We start from the raw sequence: 22710 nt of genomic DNA on the forward strand, positions 1-22710 counted from the left end.
CAGACTCAAGTAATTTTGCATAAATAATTTATTAATCGAAAATCAAGGAATATTTGTGCTTTGCGAAGGGGAAAACAAATAGAAAATTACCATGAAAACTTTAAGAAACAGTTCTAATCTTTTTCATAAAATGCAACCTACATAAGCCCGAAAATTAAAAATAAATTATATGAAGCTCGCTATGAATCTATTACAAGAAAACTAATCATGATGTAAACAACACAAGCTCTTTTCTGTGTTGCACTTCGGACTTTAAACAGTTAAGTATCTGAATACAAAAGAAAAAAAATCAATCACATGAGGGTCATATGTTTCAGGAAGTTGTGCACACATACATTTAAAGAGAACAACGGACAAAAAGTATGGCCGAAAACCTCATTCATGGAATAATACAACTAGGCATAGACGCGAATTTCTCACAGGTCAAGGCTATGATTGGAATAATATGGTTTGAGAAAGGCTTCATCTTAGAGAAGCACCTCAATGCAGTACATATCCACCTTTTTTCGCCTAGCTGGAGCCTTGTAATTTCTAACTTTACCATCTTTAAAAGTCTATTTTAGAATTGTTCGAAAACCTCGGCAGCTTTCCAATAAGCCTTTTGCGCAAACGCCAGAATTAATTAGGTCGCTCAAGAATCCCGACAATGTCGTTTTTAGTGAAGAAATTTTTTAAAATGCTATAAAGACTGAAATTGTAAGCTGCAAATAAAACCACGTTCTCTAGGAGTGTCCGGGTATGGATTAATGGCAAGGGAAGGTCTAATCTTATATATCTTTGACATATGTTTTTTTTTTGGAAGTCTCTAAATCCCCCCCATCAACCCCAGAGCCAATTCAAGGTTGCGTATCTCTCTCTATCTCTCTCTCTCTCTCTCTCTCTCTCTCTCTCTCTCTCTCTCTCTCTCTCCTCTCTCTCTCTCTCTCTCTCTCTCTCTCTCTCTCTCTCTCTCTCTCTCTCTCTCTCTCTCGCTTCAAGTTAAAAAACTTTACGACTTTAAAGCAATAAAATTGCAAATGAAAAGGAAATATCTATGATGAAAAGCCGCAGGCAATTTAGGTTACGCAGCTCAGCTAATTTCTGGAAAAATGTAGTGTGTGGAAGTTTATTTCTAGAGTGTTTATTAATTAAGAGGGACTCCCCTGTTGTGACTTGACTTCAAGACGGGACGAAAACCAGACAAAATAAAAACAAGCTTGGTAGAGTGTAAGCCTACTATAGCGTATGGTGTATAGTATAAAGGTATAGTCATGTAGTATATACTATATAGTTCAGTATAGTGTTAGGTGTAGTTTAGTAGTTTAGCAGGTAGGGTTGCCGGATGTATCACTAAATTCTTAGCTCCCATGATCTCCGACCTCGGAGACTTAGTTTACCATGTATGCCAAATATGTCTCTATGTTTTCACTTCTGAATTCCTAATCCTTTTTATGGTATTAATGATTTGGATTGATGCGATGATTGAATTCTGTGGGGGACTCTCTATGCCTAATTTCCTCAGTTTGTCCAGTCGATTGAGTCCATTGATGAAATGTTCCTATCACTCATCTAAGACAATAGGACGGAATCCTTGGTCTTTCAACTTCCTTGGTCTCCATTGCTCCATGCTATTCCCGAGAGTAGTCTAGTGCTCAAAATATTTTCCCAAATTTAGACTAAAAAGAATCAGTGTCCAGGAATTGGGAGGTGGATTGGTGTAAACTTAATAGGCTTCCCTCAGATGTTATTCTTGGAGTGCAATAGCATATGTGTTTTGTTGGTTTAGGGTGATAAAATTGTATTTGGTTTTATAAGTTTTGTATGTGTTTTGTGGTTTTGTTTTGGCACATGGTCTCACTTGCTAACTTTTCATGGTGTGCATTATTTCTTTGTTCATTTATTTAATATTTATTTTTTCGTTTGTCGTGTTTACCAGCTCACCCTTGTAAGCAATGTTTTCGGGTAGGTCTAGCAGATAGTTTTCAAGTTGCAACTGTTTGGTATTAGTCAATTAACCTCTATTATCTAAGGACACTATTAATTGAATTCTATCATTTCGAGGATTACATTGCTTTTAAGTTTATTTTGGACTATAACTAACTTAGAGAAGTCCTGAATGTTTTTCTTATTAGTCCAGGATTGATTCATCAACATCTTTGTGGTTGATGTGGCTGTGGCCCAAGTATGCTTGGGGCTAGTTGGAGAATCCTATTGATCCAATTTTGAAAGTTTTATTTTTTTTTGCATTGAAACAGAGTCCAAGAAGCGGTCCCAGGAGGTCACATTTATTTCCGAAATAACCCAAGCTTCAACAGAATCACGATCGTTCAAGCTATTAAGTACAGTTCTAATAATAATTAAATTTTTTCAATAGTTCCATCTGACCAACAACACTTTCCACGTGAACACGTCAAAGAACATTGCATTGTCAGTCCTTTCTATCAATGAGAATTTACTGGAAATTGATTTCTAAAGTTTACTAAAGAGGTCCTTAGAAATTGAGTGTCACTGTCCCTAATTATCGTGATATATTGAATAGAAACAGAAAACTTAAATTTATGAAATTCCGAATTTCTGAATCGTTTTTGAGTATGTAGAAAAAAATATTTACAAGAAAAACGTTTTTTATTTAAGTATTTGAAACAAGATTTAAATTGTATAGTCGAACCTCTTTTTGTTCTTCGAGCTTAATATAAGCTCTCTGGAGGAAAACCTACAATTTCAAATTTGCATCAAGATGACACTATCCCTAATAAGTTCTTGTGCAAAGAGTTGGCTTTATACTATTTAGAATTTTTTATTTAGGAAAAAGCTCAGGTGGTATAACAAGATCCTTTAATGTGGGTTTACAGATGAAGATGTGGAACGGTAATCAGACAATATGGGGATTGTACTAGATGATTTTATATATTCCACAATAACAATTAAATATATTTTTAACACAGTTAGCAGATTGGCTTAAGTAATTGCTCTTAGTACCAAGATGAGATGGGAACAAAAAGTGAATGGGCATTTAAAATGTTAAAGCGTAAATAAACTGGACATAATCCATTCAACAGAAGGGACGCCACCAACATAAATCGGCCACGATAAACTAATGGTGTTACGGGACATATTTTAAGTTCAGGTTTACTCTCAACCCTTCCCCTAACATCCAGTACACTGGATAGATAGGTCAGCCACATTTCCAATCCTTTATTGGGCCTGAAATCAACTATAAGCTTTTGTGCTGTCTACTGGTTTACTTTTTCGAAAAGGTGCTATACTCGCTGAGTGTGGAAATGGTTTTAAATTCATGTCATATGGCATGCCTGCGTAACTGGGAAATACGAGAAATATCTTGTTCCGTAGGAGCCCCCTCCCCTGAGGAGATTCAAAATAAAATTGCTGAAGAATAAAAATCAGTAAAACCACATGCATACTCATTTACATTTTTGATACATTTCTAATAAAAGGATAGTTTTAGTGACTTGTGACTACGCAACGGTCCTGTGATTATACGTGTCTTGTTAAGCGTTTTACGTCAGACCTGTCAATATTTTTTTCAGGATTTCTATTAGTTTTTCAATATTTATAAAGTTATACATTTCAACAGTATAACTTATAAACCGAAATATATAACAATGGAGGGCAACTCTATCGTCACCTACGTAAAGAGCCATTTAACTCCCATGTGTTATTTTTCATTGATCCCCTTTCATGAAAGTTAGGTTGTAGGCAGAGACAACAATAAATAGGTAGGGGTGTAATTTACTATGGGGCAGGGGGGTAACTGCCCCTCCAGACCCAAATTTGCACCCTCCCCAGACCTCAGTCCCCCCAGCTGAAATTTATTTTTTGCAAAAAATCTTGTCAAAACTATAATAAGCCTGCATAATTAAAATATCCAGAGAAACAGGTCAATTTTCTTTAGAATATCTTTGCCTTCATGGTAACATAGGGATGATTTTTAGGTGTTTACTGCCATTTTCACTTGATTTGGGAAAATTGAGTCCAACTTTGCCCCCCCCTCAGAATTTTGACGAAATTACGCTACTGCAAATAGGTGCCAGAAAATGTTTTTGTTTGTTTGTTTTTTATTGACTTGAAACTTATATCTGTAGTTCCCTGGGCAACGGGGCCAGGATTTCAAAAAAAAAACGAAATTGAAAAAAAAAATTATGGATTCGTCCTCAAAGGGAACCCTAAAAAGAGCCAAGAAATCTGGACTGATTCAAGCTTAAAACTTTATTTACCCGACCAAGCGGAATCCAATGTAAAAGAAAATTTTTGGTTTGGAGAAACGGACCCCTCAGAACTTTGGCCGCAAAAAAGTGCCAATAAATGAGAAATCGAATGCAGAAGTAGAAATAAGAATAATTACATATTAAAACTTTAGCGTGACACTACCGAAGGAGGGGAACTAATTTTTTCTCCTGAACAGGTTAAATCTTAAAACTACAAGTCCACGAACCAAGGGTCCGTTAACACACACAAGTATTTTAGTTTGGGGTTAAGGGGTACCCAGGAATGGGACATCAGAATGGTACAAATCTTCGATCTGATCGGTTTGAAAGTCGGTAGGCCACGAGGATTCTAATGCACAAGACCAATGCGCATCGACCATATGATTGTACGCGTTATTTAAGGATTGTGTGTAAGACGTGTCATTCTGACATGTCAGGGCCTTGACAAAGGATGTTTATACTTTTCCTTCTGTATTCGGGTTCCCTTACCCGAAGCCATTTTCAAATTGATCAAGGACAACGCTATTTCGTCTCATTACCGGGCCCACTAACATCCTCTTCCCTACAAACAAAAATGTGATGCGCCCTTATCCAAAGCAATGATCCTTATGAGTTTCAGACCAATCGTAAAAAATGTCATGGCCCTTTTTGGGCCAAAATTTTGAGGGGCCCGTTTCCCCTAACTAAATTTTCTTTTATATTAGAGTCTCCTTGGCTAGGCATTTATGATTTTAAACATCAATTGTCCAGGTGATGACTTGACCCATTTGGACGAACCTGTTTTTTCTTGTTTTGTTTTTTAATTTTTTTTTATGTGAATAGGGGGTCCCCTTGATCCAAGGAATTACAGATATAAATTTCAAGCCAATCAGAAAAAAAGTTGTGGCAACTTTTTGTGTGTTCTTTTTCTTTCTTTTTTTGTTTTGTCGCCAACTTTTTTTTTGTTTATGTTTTTTTTTGTAGACGGCTCTACAAAAAAACGAACGAAAAATGGGCCAAAGTCTGTTTTTTTTCAGATGGCATGAAACTTTAGTGGACTGTCGTCTAGGTTAAAGGGACCACACATATTGCTGAGAGGAGATTGAGTCAGGGATCCCATAAGTTGGTTGATAAACTTGTTGTTGGGGATTAATTTGAACTTACATCAGGAAGTCCCTGGGTCAGGGGGAATTTTATGTAAAAAAGAAAGACGAAGTGCAGTGCCAACGAAAATTTTCAAGCAGTAGGTTGCATCCATTCGTGACGTCAGAAACTAGGGGCAAGATTTTTCTGTTTCTTCTATGATCTGAAACGCGATATAGTGCTCAAAGTGTATGGTCAATCTTATATGTTCTTCAAATATGCTTTAAATTAGCTTTACTTAAATGAAGCTATAAAATTCTTCATTGATGGAAAAATAACAAGTTCAAGTTATGGTAAAGTGAATTTACTAACGATTCAAAACTGAAGTTATTCCTAACTCCCAGTCCTAAGTCTTAACTACTAAAAAAAAAAAAATCAGTAAGTACCTAAAACCTAATTGAAGAAAGCAAGCATGATTTATAAAGGTAAAAAAAAATAGCTTTAGCTGTATCGATTCATGAAGCCGCAAAATGGGCCAAAATCTGCTTTATCTCTAACAGGCTTAAAACTTACAGGGAATATAAACAGAGTCAGGTAGACCTCAATGAAGCCTAAATATTTTAAAGTTTGGTACGTTACTCTCGATATGTGACACCTGAAAATGGAAAACATTTTTTTTCTACAGTTGGCTTAAGACTTATAGGTCATGTAGACAGGGACAAGGGGATCTCCTCTTAATGAAAACAAAAACTATTGAAACCAATTATTCTTGTTGATTCTTGACGTCCATAATAGGTCCATATTTGCTCTGAATCCAATCAGATTGCAGCTTACTTGAGTGCAACACGCCTAAAAAGCGGAAAGTAATTTTGAAACAAATTTGGTTATTTCGATTTGTGACAACCCAAAATTGGCCAAATCTTGTTTTTTTTTGGAAACGGCATGAAATTTTCATTGTAAGTAGACTGGACCAAGGGGGTCTAACAACTTATTTCGGAAGAAATATTGGTTGTATTTATTTGCAGCATAAAAAAAAAATTCACGGATCTATTTGAATTCATCCTCTGAGTTCAAATCTGAATCCAATCTGACTGAATCCCAAAAAAAAGTTTTTCAAAGAAAAGTAAAGAACCATATTAAAACCTTAAACAAGCAGAAATCACGTCATCTTAAAACGAACATATTTCAACCTTAAACGAAAAGAGATTACTATGAATAAATGAAACCCAACACTAACATAAATTAAAATGAATCATCACATCAAACATAAAGATAACGGATGCTGCAATGGATGAATAGATGAATCTTAAAACACACACAAAAAAAAAAATTAAAATCAGGAATCAAGTCAAACGTATTATGGACAATAATTACCACAAGTAAAAGTACAATTACGCCCCCCAAGACCTCTAAAGACAGGGGTGTAATTTGCGCTTTACTTAAAATAAAATGTTACATAGTTACTCTTTTGTAATTGTAAAACCAAAAACTCAAAATTTCTTAAACTTCCAAGAATTATTATAATTATATTTTAAACAGTGTTTATACTAAGATAGTCACGGAAGTTTGCCACTAGGGGGGGGGGGTCTCGTCATTCCCGGAACCTTATTCATTTAAGCATTGAACCTTTCGACAAGTTTAAATAAAATGGCCATGGCAGGGTTACGGTGGGACCGGGTAGTAAAAAAGGGCACAGAAGGGGGGCTGGTTTTTCTCCAATAACGTTTTAGCTTTAAAAATGTTAACAAAGCTTTCAATACCCTATCAAACTAGCTCCCTCTGATGATTCTATGACCGTCCTTTCCATAAAAAGGGGTTTGGGAAAAAGACAAATAAATATAACACTTTGAGATATTGAAGGCTGTTTACTTTGGCAACAACAGAGCGTTGCTTCTGATTATTGCATAAACTTCTGTTTTCTAAGTTTTACTCTTGACGTGTAAGCAAAGATACGAAGCTTGTTAAGTGTACTTGTTCAACACAATATCGTAGTACTGTTTTTTCAGTGGGAACGCTACTAGAAATCCTTGGGGAAAATATTGATATGTCTCGAATAAAATACTAAAGCACCAGAATGATCACAGGTCGTTTCTAATGACATGTCTTCAAAATTATCCTTTGCTAAGCGGCTTATCAGCAGCAGTAGGTCAATCTATGTCTATCAAGAGCCTTTTTCCAATCCTGCAATGTTAGTTTGCTTAAGTTTTCTTTTTTTTCACTGGATCATTTTTTTTTTTTTTTTTTTTTTTTTTTTTTTTTTTTTTTTTTTTTTTTTTTTTTTTTGGCAAATGCAAGCTTTACAAGCTAAATAATGGATAAGATATCCGTAAAATTAATATAAAAAAAAGGTTCGGAACAAAGCTTTACATTGTCTAAACTCTATAAAATTGTTTAACATCTTAGGGATGTAACCCCTGCCCTCTGGGGGCAGTAGAGTTAACTTCAATATTTTGTAGATCACACTCAACAGAATGTTTTTGGAATCTGTTAGAAAACTTATGGGAACAGATTGTGTCTGAATGTTTTAAAGATATAATATTTAAATGCGGTACTTATTTAAGCATTTGCAGATAAAGTTAAAAGCATTTGAAGCCTTTGATGAAAGTCGAGCAGCTTCAAATGTTTTTTTTTGCAAAAATTTCTGAAGTCTTTGTAGAACCTCAAGCCTTTAATTTTTTAAACAAGGGCTCTTAAAAAGATTCTCCTCACCAGCTGGTCAAGGAATTATATAGCGTTTTGAGTATATGCGCTTTTGTCTCTAGTAATATATTTTAGCTTGATAAGCTTAATTTTAGTAGACTTTAAGTTCTTTTTGGACTCTCCTTGTTGATTCAAAAAAGGAAAATCCCGTGAAGTTTTTCTGAAATTATTGAAAATCCAGGGAAGTACAATATAAAATTTCTTGAGAAATTATTTTTTGCAATATTATTTGATTATTGTTATAAAGATTATTATCTGCTTTTTTCTAGAATTCAACCTCTTCGTCACAATAAATATGTCCGTTCTTTCATTCATATTATTCCAGGTTCTACCTTTTTTTTAGCGTAAAATGAAAAATCCTACTGGTTCATGGTCATTCGAACATAGATTTGAAATTCGGCAGCTAGTGGGCAAACTACACAAGTCCATAAGTATCTGCCCCCTGTAGTGCTCTTAATCTTTTGTTCTGATTATTTTTTTGCTCATTGGAAGCGTTTTTTTTTTGTATTCTTCTTTGGCTTTATGCAGTAGGTTAAAAATAAACTTTTATTATTATTATAATTAGCCTAATATTCAAGCTGGGCTAATAAAGGGTGCAGAGTGCAGAATGGAAAAAAAGTATGAATATTCAATTTTTATGAGTAATAATGTTAACGTGAACCATAATTTGCATTAAGAAATTTGTTAGATTTGACTAAGTTTATCCAGAAAAGAGTAAGAGTGACAGCTGCTACTTCTTGAAGATCAAAATTCATGCAAAGTCTGAGACGTGTTGGCTATTTATTGGGGAAATAATATAAAAAAACAAATCTACCCTGAATCGAAATACCGCTTAAAAAGGCGGAGAACCTCAGCCCCCTCCACTGTCTAAAAATTATTTTAGAGGATATTAAAGATTTCGTGATATTTAATTTTAGTAGAGGTTTTGAAGGATATCTTTATTATTGCCAAATAGAATATAAATTGTAATTGTCCCAGCCCACTCCAGGAAAAGGTTGTACCCGTAATGCCTGCAAAATGCATAATAAGTAGGGTATGGAAATAAAAAGATAAGTAAAGAAAGTATGAATAATTGTTTATTCCATTGAAACTAAGTTTGGGTCTGACCAGTCTAAATGTGCCTGGCCTATTGAGAAATCTCCACCCATGGCCGCCTATGCCAGTCTGCCCCTGGACAACATGCGCATTACCAGTGCAACAATTTCACAGTTTTTTGCGTCGCAGCATCTTCCAAAATCATCAAATATGTCGTGTCCCTTATTCATTTGCCTATTTGTTGAGAAAATGATGTTTTTTCAGCACCTTCTTTGCACAGTCTTCCAGATACCATGTCACATTTTCCATAGATGGCCATTCCTTTGTATAAGACAGATTTTAATTGCATATAGGATCTTTATAAGACTGTCCCAACTGTACTATAATTTTCATTTTCCCCTGCAATAGTTTCTTTTTTCTTAAAATAATAACATTGAAATACCGAAGAGTTTGTGGTAACGAACTGTAGGTAAGGAGCGACTGTGCCTAATAATAATTAAACTCTAAAAACAGAATTTTAATAATAATAGATAGGACATTGAAAGAGTTGCTTTTTTTATGCTAAATCCAAATATATTAAATTTCATGAGTTTGATGTTACCCATCAAAATCTATAATCCAAAAAAAAAATCCCGGAAGCGTCTTTATTTGTCTTTTTTCCCCAGGGGTGACCCAATGGTCCTAGTAGATGAGTAGAGGACTCATTCGAACGGAAATCAAAAGTTCTGTCGCCTTTTTTAAGTGATCAAAAAGATTCGACAGCTATTAGCCCCCTCCCACGCCCCGTTTTCCCGCAGAGACATCCGATCAAAAATTTTGAGATAGTCATTTGGTTCAGCATAGTTGACAGTTCCAATAACTATACCTATGGCGATGATATTATCCCCCATAGTTTCTGGGGAAAGGGCTGTAAGCTACGCAATTTCCCCTTTATTCACATATTATATTGTTTTTGGGAAATATATGGATTTTTTGGGGTCGGGGGGGGGGGGGGGTTTGTATTCCACGAGGAAAATTTTTCATGGGGAAGAAAGTCTCCGGGGATAATTTTCTAGGAGAAATTTTAAAAGGGTGGGGGGAGGGAATTTTCTAGCATTATTTGAAAAAACTACCCAAAATTAAATTAAAAAAAAAACTATTTTTTCCTATAAAAGTAAACAGTGGTATTAAAACTTAAAGCGAACAGAAATTATTCTATATATGAAGAGGTTGCCCCTTTCTCAACTTTTGCTCTTTACGCTAAAGTTTAACCCTAATTATTTGAAAAGAAAACTTCTTTAAGACCGTTAAATTTGAATCAATAACATTCTTAAAGAACTTTAAGACTTTAGCGTAAAGAGTGAGGGGTAAGGAAGGGGAGTCCCCCTAATATACTTAAAAAATTCTATTCGCTTTAAGTTTTAATGCCGTTCCTTACTTTTAGTCGGAAAAACTTAATTACTTTAAAATTAAATTTCGATTAAAGTTGCTTTACCCGATTAATCTGGATACTTGCTTGCATTCGATGTTGTGGGGCAAATGTACTTGAACCAGGACCTGCTAATACTTCATAGTCCTTGAATTTGGAAGTATAACAAATTTGTTTTTTGTTCCTTTTTATTAGAGAAGTAGCTTCATTTTGGTTACGAATAGTAAATTACATAACAAGCCCTAGAATAATTTGCGTATAAAATTACAACGCCTTGCCAAACTTTCGCTGTCAAAATTGATGTTGACGATGCAAAAGGGTGCTGTCATAAACGAATGAATATGAATAACTTTTTAGAGAAACAAATGAAGAGCCACATGTGTTAATCTCTGAAGTTATATGACAAGGAGCTAAAAGTGATGAAAGCTAAAGTAAAATAGATGGGACATGATAGAAGTTACCCATTAATTGGTTATAAATTGTGAGGGAAAACTGCTTGTTAACTCTGTTGTTTGGAAACAGACTCGTGATTCTGAATTTATAAAAGTGCTGAAATGTTCTATTGAGGAAAAGAAAAAACGGTTTTAAAGTATTATGTTTTAGTATTCCGTACCCCAACTTATTATTTTCAAACTAGGGGATGCTGTTTTCTTTTGATTTCATGTCTATAAATATACATTAATTATTACAGAATATGTGGCAACAACTGTTTATCTGATAGTGCTGCAAACCGTTTCTTCATGTTCTTGCGTTTATGTATATTTAGTCCCGTTTTTATTCTATTTTTATATATAAGCTTGTTTTAGTCTTCTCGCAAGGCCGCATCCAGGGAAGCCAGGGGTTTGACCCCGCTTCCCCGTAAATTTTGTCCCAAGAAATAAAAATGTATATGAATAAATTGTTGATGTTTTTTAAAGTTTTTTGTAATCCCTCCTCCCCCTTCGGTAAAAAATCCGTACGTTTTGGCTCGATTTTTTTTTCAATATTTTTATTCTTTTAATCTTTGTTTTTCAGCAACGCTGAATTATTGTCCATGTTTGAATTCTTTGCGATATTAACTGGCTTTTAGTCCCATTTTTACATTTATTAGGCCATTCTACACAGTTATTTACGCCAGAATTCCTTCGTTATGGGGTCAAATTCGTTAGAAAAGAGAAGTAAGGAAATGAGAAACTAGGGGATGCTGTTTTCTTTTGATTTCATGTCTACAAATATATATTAATTATTACAAAATATGTGGCAACAACTGTTTATCTGATAGTACTGCAAACCATTTCTAGAAATGTGTTATGTTAAGACATTTTTGTATTTTGGACATGCCAGAAAAGCCCTTGAAAAGTTGTGACTTGATCCCAAATAAATTATTATACTGATGATTCCCTCTTAGTCTGGATAAAAAACTTACTGATGATTCTAGAAATGTGTTATGTTAAGAAAATTTTTGTATTTTAAACATGCCGGAAAAGCTCTGAAAAAGTTGTGACTTGACCCCAAATAAATTATTATACTGATGATTCCCTCTTAGTCCGGATATAATACGTACTTGTTCTGAAAACGATAAGCCTAGTACTCTAGGCTTTTTACAGAGTTGAATTTGCGGTTGAGATTACGGGTGCATTCCAGTGTAAAGACTGTCGTCAAGCAGTTCAGTTTCATCCTAGAATCTTGCTTAAGGGTTTGGCCTAGTACCTATCTACGCAATACATTATTTCATAAGTATGCGTTGAGGCTGGAAGTAGTAAGGTATTTTTTAAGGGGAAGTCATGTTGCGTAAAAAGCCAGGCCCTATCGAAGATTGCTATTGTCAGTAAGTTCAGAAGGCTTTCCAAGTCTCCAGTTCCTATCTTGAACATTCTGGGTTTATTTTCCAATAGGAGCGAAAACAAATAGGCCAATTATAGCTATAGAGATATGCTAGATTTTTCTAAAACAAGGACTGTCCAGGAGCACAATAGAATTACATGTGTTAAATGATTCTCAAGGCCATTATTATAATTTCTATTGATATTTGCAGACAGTGAGGCAAATTTAATCTTCATATGTCAACTCTGTCTTGAGGGGAGTGGATGCTCCGGTTTCTTACAGCTTCAAACCTTGACTTTTACACCAAGTTCTAAAGAATTTGCTTTCATAAATGGCTGACTGGGAAGAAGCAATTAATCATGTATAAAAGGATTTGAGGAAAACAGTAATGTTATGGCATGGTGCTCCGACTGTTTTTTCTGCTGGTCTTTCCTATGACCTCGTTATAACTCATCTAATGATGTACTTAGTTATTTACCCCGTGTTAATTTTCAGAGACTAGTCACTGCTATCAGGATAGAGATCATGAAATCTAGTCATTTTTCAAGTAAGAGCTCTCCTTCCCACCCCCACACTATTTAATTTGAGTGGTCTCTTTTGATTCGTGGAGGAACCACCGTCTACCGATGTGATATGGCGTAAAGTGCTGTGGTGGTGCTCTCCTGGTAATAGGAGAAAGTGGTAGGAGCGGCAGAGCTCGCAAATATACTGTATAGGGGGAAAAATACACCAATGACCCGGGGTAAAAAGAACAAAACTTTCCAATATATATCAGAAGCACCCCTTGATTCAACCTCTTCCGAAAAATACTGACATCAATGAAGATATGTCTCTGTTTTGCTTTTTACTGTTGCAGAAAATGAAACAATTCCTGACTAGGTTCCCTCAGTTAGGTCGTTAGGGAGAGGTAAAGAGAGGCCTTTCCCCCTTCTCAATAATTTGAGAGAAAAATTATTGTGTAACCCATGCCCCTTAACTCTTTGGATGTGGACCCCTCTTGCCGCCCCAATAAAAACGCTGGAGCTACGCCCCTGGATATCCTGCAGGAAGTTTCTAGAAAAAGCCAAAAGTGGTATGAGGTATGCACAGGTTGAAACACTATGACCAATGTGGGTCTTTGCAAGTTTTAGTTACTTCAAGTGTATGATGAAGCGTAAGCATAGAAAAATTATTAGCTTATGGTAGGTTCTGAGGGCTTTACTGGGACCCCTAAGTCTCATTTATAAATTTTAACTATAAGGGTATTTAGTTCCGGCTATAGTTCTACAAAGCCCTCAAGTCACTTCAAAAACAAGTGGCATTTTACCTATTTGTGGTGATATTTTATATATGTATATACATACATGCATTTAAATATGTATATATGTATATTCTTATACACATATATATATATATATATATATATATATATATATATATATATATATATATATATATATATATAGTGTATTTTACTGCGGTGGTATTTTACTGCAACAGCATGTGTGCCTTATTCCTTTCCTGGGGTGATTTCCACTATGACCCCACCCGAATTGAGGCAACAACAAAAACTTGTCACCTTGCTCTGGCTAATTACTCTCGGTAGGGAAACTATTTGTAATTATATTGCCGGTATATCTTTACCTAAATATTATTATTTGCCGATTATATGTCTCATGCAATTATTTTCTATGCAAAACAGACTTCCAGCAGAAGTTATCGTAAAGTGTTATCTTAAAACTCTTTTAGGAAAAGTTTCAACCATTTTATATGGTAAATAAATCACGGTAATCTCCTTATCTTCGTTATTGCTGGCACCTTGGAACTTGAAAGAAAAAATAAATGAATAAGTAAATTTCTCTGATGTACTTGAAGGGACTTAGTTTGTAGACCCTTGACTCATTCGTAATATGGAATCTTACTGGCTGAGCTTACTGGCTCAATTTTGCTATTCACACTCATGTTTGTTCCATCTGCTTAGTGTGGTATTTTCTGGTCAATTCATAAAAAGTGGCAAATCTCCAGCTTGTAATGTGACAGGAGGGCTATTCAAAAAGTTCAGTTTTTTTCTATTAAGAACTTCTGAGACTTAATAGATGACCATTGGACTGACGATGGAGTGGCGCATCTGGGCTCTATCCCAAAATCTGTCGTAGTAGTGACAATTCCACAGATATCTAAATGGATTCGGACCGCCTGATATATATTTTTTTTCTTTTTACAACACTTAGTTCCAGTCTCGAAATGACTTTTTTTCTGGGTTTCTACGGAGAAAAGACTGAAGGATAAAAAATAGCGTCAAAAATTGTTCTGGCTATAATTTGATTAATACACAATTTGATTTAGTGTAGTTAAATCTAACCAAAGTCGATATTGGTAAGAATGTGAAATCTTGGGCAGCATAAGGTTCCCGTTAAGCTTTATTCCAAGAGAAAATTACAAAATAATTGTTTTTATGCAAAACAATAAAAAAATACGGAAAAATGCTTATCTCTCTTTTGGGTTTTGATTTGAAGTTTTCTTGTTTTTAAAGCCCTTATTTCTAAATAATATAGGCGGCATTGTCACACTCGACACATTGCGTCATCCATTTTGCGTTGTAGGCTATCTATAAGTACTGCATCTTCTTTCACAGTAAAAAAAGAAGACAAATTAATTTCCGAGAGGAGTGATTACAATTGATGATTACAGTTGATGTCACAGCTTATTGAGTTGTCGTTGTCATAACTTTTCCGTATTTTATCATGGAATTAAATAAAAAAAAAAGTTTAATAAATTGAAAATAAAGATCGACACTAAAAGTTAAGTGAACGAGACCCTTGTAGACTGACTTTGATTTGAGCATCCTTCTGATCGTGGTTTTTGGGCGATAAAGGGATGAGACGAGCAAACAGTCCGTTAGAAGGAAATGGGAGGGGGCTACGTGGGAGGATCTTTCCATGGAGAAATTTATCATGAGGGAAGAGAATTTCCCTGAAGGGGGCGCAGTATTTTCTAGCATTATTAAAAAAACAAGAGAAAATAAATAAAAAAAAGTTTTTTCAGCTGGAAGTAAAGAGTAGCATTAAAACCTAAAACGAACAGAAATTTTTAGGTATATAAGGGGTTCGTCTCCTCCACAATTTCAAATTAATTTACTTATTCATTTATCTCACGTCTTTAATCTTAGAGGATGAAGATATCCTCTTGTTCAGTCCTGCACGTTTGACGCTTAAGTTGACTGTTTGTTTACCTCTATGTTTTTAGAATGAAATGGGTCATTTATTTATATGCTCTTTGGTTTTCAGTTCATACATTTTGAAAAACGACCAGAGCCAAAATCACTAGCAATTACCTACTTACTGTATTTGTTACATTCTAAGATGGCTCCAACAAAGCACTCTTGAAGATTTATTAAAATAGCGGAAAATTAAAAGGGGTGATTGCACCACTCATAGATGGGATGATGTCTTTTTTTTATTTAGTTTAACTTATTTGTAGCCAATAAATTTGAGCACAAACACCTAATAATAATTGTAACTGTTGATGTGGTTTAGGTGAATTCTGTCAGCCAACCAAGAAATTAGGCTGACGAGAAGAGACTGGAAACCCCTTATCAACCAGAGATCTAGAGCCTCTTTCAGTAGAAAAGAATTTTTGTCCCGGTGAAAAGAATCTAGGGATTCCCTCCTCATAAAGGTCAAATTAGCTCTTTATCCCAAAAAGGCACAACTTGGAAATTACTTGTCCCTATCCTCTGCCTTTTCCCCAAAGGGGCGGGATTAGTCTCCATCCTGAAACTTCAGAAGTAGGACTCTAGCTCTCATTTTTCACGTATATTGAGATTCGGTTAACCTGTTCTGGTAGATTTGATGATTACCAGAATTTCGGGATTCCCCTCCCTGCATAGTTAAAATTGTGTACTTACTCTTACCTCCGACCAAGTTTTGTGTATATAAGATAATTCGGCCTGCCACACATCTTGATGAAATTGATTCAGGACCACTTCATCCCAGAGAAAGTCGAAATGGGCATAAACCCCCAAAATGCAGAGGTAGGAGACCCAACCTTGCTTTCAACCGAGGTTCGCTTAGATCTGATAATCTCTTCCACTAGACATTCTGATAACACGGACCTTGAGACGTCTCCTATCCCCCTCCTGTCTAGATGGATCACAGATGGATTCACTATAAGAATTTCTTGGGCTTTTCCCACAGAATTCGGTTTAGAACCGATTGTCATTTTTCATTTATTGATTGGAACTATTTATTATGTGTACAATTCTCAGTCTTTTCATTCAAGAATTTTTTCTCTATTTTAAATAAGCTGGTAAATATTGTACTCTTACTTATAGCTATGTACAAGGGAATTTATTGGGGGGGGGGAGAGGATGTAACATGAGATAATATTGGCGACCTATTTGGAAAGCCCAAGAAGTTATTGGAACAATTTTAAGGATATGGACATTTTCGATGCGACAAGTTCGAAGTTCTGGTATTTTAGTGTTATTTAATTGAATGGAAATAAGTCAAATTTGGTGAGGTAAATGAATTTTACTTTTTAGGCTTAGGTGGATGAAAACCATTGTTGTCTGAGCGTACTCGATGCCTTTGGTTGGGAGCAGGAGCGCCAATGCAAGAGAGAGGAACAATATTGGTGGTTATCGTTTTTCAAAGAAAACGCACAAAAAGTATATTTCAATGAAAATACCAAAAAATGTATTTTTCAGAAACTAAGAGGGGTCAGAAAAAATTCAGGAAACAGCTCTCCCCTCATAATTTACGTGACTGGTCGAGGGACAAACAAAGAGTTCCCTTAAATTTTAACTATTCATATAAAATTGTGGTGTAGTTTCTAGAAGAAGATTACTATTTAAATTTGTTTTAATTCAGGTAATTTGCACAAATGGGCGATTGACCTTGACGATCAAATACAATGTTCATATACATAAAATGTTGAGAAGAATATTTAAGTGACGGTAAAACAAAACTAAAAAACTCCTATTTGAGCGTGCTCTCCTTCTCCCTTAAAACTTCTTTTTGACGTTCTTCTTTTATGCTCAACCTCTGGACTATCCCCCGTTAAAACGCATCAGAAGTTGGTTTGCAGGTTCTTGTCTCATCTTCCTTCATATTTCAGCTCCATTGGTAAAAACTTTTCACCCTGTTCTCCCCTTACTGATAATTTATTTCCAGGGAAAATCAGTATATTAGTTCATAGTTACTTTATTGTCAGTAATTGAGGTAATTGCCAAGTCACGTACTGACGGCGTCTTTTAAGGCAACCCCAGCTTCTTTTATTTGTCATGCAAGTCCCAAATTCCTTGTACTTCATGAGCTTGAAGATATCTAGACCAACAAAGATTGACCCCCTCAACCTGGTTTCGAACAATCAAGGAAACTTGTCGCCCAGGTATTTAAAACAAGTACCATATGACAGTCTCCATTCATTTTCGTCTTAATTTGAAACTGAATTTGATCTTTGATTCGGAAACACTGGAACAGTAGACCAAGTTGTCTTCTTCCTGAAGGTACTTGACAAATTCCTTTTCCGAATTCTTCTAGCCCATCAATAAGGATAGATTTCTTTAGCAAACATGTTTTTTCAATCTTAAACCCAACAATTCAATGGCCGGTTTTGAAATGTCTAGATCTCTGGTCAGATTATTTTTCCTAATACTGAAGAGAGTGCTTGCAATTTTATTGGAGGGAAAGCTTTTGATATTTGCCGTTATACTCTAGGTCAGGCAAAGAACAAAAGTAACAACTATCAGTGTTCTTTTCATGCCATAGGAATTCTAGATGTCATATTCTTTCATTTGAGCCATTTTACAGACTGAGATCAAGATCTGGAAACTAAATATTTCGGCAGATTCTGATAGCAATGAATGTCACGTCAGTATTTTCCTCTTCTTCAATTCATCGTATCACTACATTTATTTTGTTATCATCTTATTTATTTAAAAAATTGAGACAGTGAAGCTGAGATGCTTCACTACCATTTTTCATCAAATTGCCAAAGAATTGGGAAGGAGGAGGGGGTACGTCCCTCCCCGTGACCAAAGCTGTTGCTGCCGACTTTAACAAGCATTCCTATTGGGTCAGTGAACTAAGATAAAATTCGGAAATAAGGATTGACACGACGGTACCCTTAGACAGTGGAAATTGATTAAGAATCGAAGGGAGGAAATGCGAAAGGGAGATGTTGCAGAGGGGTATTTTTTACGCTTTACAGCCATTGAATTATAGTTGGGCAGCGAAATAAGAAGTTCAACGCAGAAAAAAAGTTATGATGAATGTTTATAAATAAAATATCCATGAGAGTAAATCAAATGTTTGAAAAAAACATGGCATGATAGAAAAATTGAAGGCCGTTTTTGAAATCAGCACCAAAATTACATTAAGTTCAGCTATCAATTTCATTATATTTTTTCATTACAGGCCTCTGTTATTGACTGTTGATTTTAATGTGGAAAATTTATTGACTCTAGAACTTCAAATGTGTTTACCATCCTTATTGAGCATTAAAAAAAGGCTGTTTGATTTTAAAATGTAATAACTGTAAAAATTAAAAGAAAAAAACACAGAAAAAAAACTGAGAAGGCAAATTTTCAAAAATTCAATTGAAAAAAAAGGCAGAGTCTGCACAAAAGTAACCGACCTGGGGAGAAATCTCCCGTCTCCTGGACCACTCCGACCTTCCTGCTGGGTCCTATGTTGGTGTCAAAATCGACAGGCTATTTAAGCTTGTAAGGAAAGTACAGAGTACTTGTCTGACCTTTTAATCGGTTTTGCTTCTTTGAAGGCAGGTTTGATGGTGAACGTTAAAGTCACCACGAAAGACAATCGTAATCTTCTGATATGCTTAAAGGACACCGTGAGATAATTTGTTGTTTGTTTGTTCAGAGATTTGAAAACAATAAAAAAAATTCTCATTTATTTGGCTCACGTTAACCCACGAAATGTCACTATGTGCTTTACCTTGCTTTAGCAGTGAGTGACTAAACAGTTAAATTTTATTTTGCTTTCTTTTATTCGCTAATGACTAGCGGTCGGGCTTAAAAGTGTATCAAGCATAAAACTTCATAGTATCAAGATAAATAGTTGACGGATAGTCTTCCAGAGCTGAAATTTAGCCCAAACCTTCTCTGAAAAAATAATAATAATAAAAGCACAAGTTAGGGATCTCCTACTTCAAAATGCAACATTGTGTTAGCGTAAAACAAAAATATGACCAGAAATTACTCTTCTGTTTTCAGAATATATACCGTTTGTTATAATTCGCTTTCTACAACGATTCCAATTTTGGGCTTATAGGCAAAGATTTACCTGATCTAAATGATTGTTTGTCGCTGACCCCCAATATTCGGAATCAGCACAACGGGTTATCATAGAAACAACCCTCAAATCAACTGCAGCAGATGCGTGCCTCCAAACCCCTTTTTTCAACAATAGCCAGCCGTGGATAACAGACTATTACGCCGAGTCTAACTTCGAGTCAGAACCAAGTAAATTTGAGATAACATCAAATGAGCAAGCAAATTTTTTTTAACCATCATTACATCCTGCTATGATAACTCAACCCCCAGTCTCAAAAATACGAAAGAAATGAATTAAAAGAAAAGAACTATAAAAATACATCATATAGGATATCCTAAACCGTGTAGTCTACCTGTATTTTTGAACATAGGTAGCATCTTCCAGAATGCTTTCTTTTTGTTTTTCTTTTTATTTGTCTTACTTTCCCTTTGGCTGCTCAATTTTACACGTGGGAAGAATTTTCCGGGGGTAATTGCTTAAACTGGGAGTAAGTGAAGGTTAAAAAGCGATGCTGGGTAACGAAAGGATCGATCAAGTGGTTAGTAAAGACGGTGGATGCAGTGACGGCGTTAAAAGAAGAATAGCCAAGGCTCAGGGTGTTTTTCTCAGTAGGAAAAAGTATTAAATATTTGAATTAAAATATTAAATCTTTGAAAAGAATCCCTAGAATTGTCTAAGAATTCTTTTGGGTTCTCGCGATTTTTGATTATTGGTTAGTGATTACTGATCATTGATCATTTAGAATTTTTGGGGACTTCGAATTTCTGAGGACTTAAAAAAATTTGGACTTGATTTTTTTCGGGGGACTTAGATTCTTTTTTCATTTCTCAAGACGACATTGTTTATAGATTTTATTTTATGCGGCCAACCCTGTAATACTCTATGGCTGGTCATCGACATTAGTTGGTTTATTATTTTTGATCAATATTATTTGCGCACTGGAAGGATAAACACTTGTATCATATTTAAAAAAGTGAAGATGAAATATTTCAAGAAAGTGTGTGCACATGATAAAGTCATGTTGTCATGACATTGAGGTGTTAAATTCCTTCGTAATACCGAAAAAATTCAGCATTGCTGGTGGTGGTAGATATGCTAGAGTAACACTTCCAGAGATGCTAGCATGCAAAGAGACTGCGAACCTAAAACTTTTAGTTGAGTAGGAAAGCAAATCTTGTTGGAGAATTTACATTACCGTTCCATTTCAGAATGAAATAATTTCCTCAATGTGGATTTATGTGAGGATCTCGGTTTTAAAGATCGTATTATTAAAACAGAAAATTTCAGTGACAAGGATAATGTGAATCATCTATGCAGACTATGCATCCGGCTTCTGAAAAGACAATTGTATTTTCTTTATGCATCCTTTATCGAGACATCGAGAGTCCGTAACACGAATATCCCCCTTTTACGTATTCCTGAACGGAAAACCAACCATGATCATATTTACCACTACAATATAAAGCACCCTCAATATATTCCAGTCAGCACTTCGTACTTGGAGCTCTGTCAGTCAACATAAAGATGTGAATTGGGCGATCTTCTAGCCAAAACAAAAGGTTTGGCTGTGGTTACATGTCATTTCCGACCCATTCAGTGAGATGGTTCACAGAAAAAAATGCTTCTGTTTGTCATGATACTGATTGCTATGTTACTAATCTTGGACCAGGACAATTTGGTTGTGGAATTGAGTATCACAGGGATCGTTCCTCCATGTCTGGCTATGGTCTTGGCAATTGGTTTTCTAAGTTGTTTCACTCTGCTGTATTCCTGGCTAAAAAATATTTCACCGGTTGTCTAGGATTTTGCGTCCTCTGCACTACAAGATTGGGGCTGTGGGAAGGATTTTAAAGAAAGTATTTCACAAAATCTTAGGTCCGGTGCGTGATCCCTCGGCGATAAATTGAAATCACGACAAAGCGGAAAAGGTTTAAAAAGGGCGAGAAGTATCACATCACTCATCCATCTAAACTCATGCCGGAAGGGTAAAACGCCGCTTGTATCAAAGAAGAACAGAAACCAAAAAATTGTTCGATTAAAACAGGATTTCTTTTCCTAAAAATTTTCCTAGCGTGATCCCTCGGCGATAAATTGAAATCACGACAAAGCGGAAAAAGTTTAAAAAGGGCGAGAAGTATCACATCACTCATCCATCTAAACTCAGGCCGGAAGGGTAAAACGCCGCTTGTATCAAAGAAGAACAGAAACCAAAAAATTGTTAGATTAAAACAGGATTTCTTTTCCTAAAAATTTTCCTAGAACGATCTCTCACCCTTGCCAGTTCGAGTCTTTAAAATCTTTTGAATTTGATACATTACATTGTTTTTAACTTTTTGCAATTCATAATCGTAAAAACCACTAAGAATCTCGTTATCTTTCATATCACGTAGACAATACGTTATAGCTTTAGCGTCTAAGACTTTTGACACTTAAAATAGTTCAGTGGGCCACAAGTAATTCCCCTTTCCAAAAATAATACTTAATCGATTGATTCGAACTGTATCACCAGTATTAAATTTCTTCTTCACAACATTTTCGCTGGAATATTGTTTGAGACAAATTCCAAGTATATTGTCACTGTGATGAACTTCAAAAGGACTATGATCTGACACGGATCGATTAGGATGTTGGTTATAAATCAACATGGTTTTATCTAAATCTTGAATAAAAGCAACAGTATTTCTCAATATACAATATCTTGATATTAGAAGTCGAAATATTCTTATCAAACGTTCAGCTGATGCCGCCTTTATTGGACTGTGACTAAGATAGAGCATTTTATTATATTTCAATAAGACTTTTTTTTACTTGTGGATTAACAAATTCACTACCCCTATCTGTTTGAATTTTTCTATATGAATCTTGTTCAAAGATAGATTCAAGGGCTCTATCAACTTCTTTGAACGCAATTGAACAGCATATGGATTGGAACTAAAAACACGGATTGCAAGTAAAATATTCTTGTCCGGGTTATTATGACTTCTTTGAATCTCGTCTATAGTCAAAAGATTTGCTTGTAATATATGCAAGGGGAAAATTCTTTAGTTTTTCGATAATGATTACTGCGAACTCTATGATTTCGATGAAGAGTGTTGCTGGGTTCTTTCTGTAAAAACTCTCTCACGAACTCCGGCAGGTGTGGTGGGGGAACTTCCCGCCTCGCCAATATTTTCATAAATTCATTTCAAAACTTGAGCCATTCCGAATATAAACGGGGTGT

General features: G+C 35.3%; 1 protein-coding gene across 1 annotated transcript in view; it reads left to right on the forward strand.

Annotated features, from left to right (window-relative positions):
- The window catches only part of LOC136025201 (DDRGK domain-containing protein 1-like), a 135436-nt gene that overhangs the window by 88382 nt on the left and 24344 nt on the right, over positions 1-22710 (forward strand). The window lies entirely within an intron of this gene.

Source organism: Artemia franciscana, chromosome 3, assembly GCF_032884065.1.
Source record: "Artemia franciscana chromosome 3, ASM3288406v1, whole genome shotgun sequence".
Lineage (NCBI taxonomy): Eukaryota > Metazoa > Arthropoda > Branchiopoda > Anostraca > Artemiidae > Artemia > Artemia franciscana.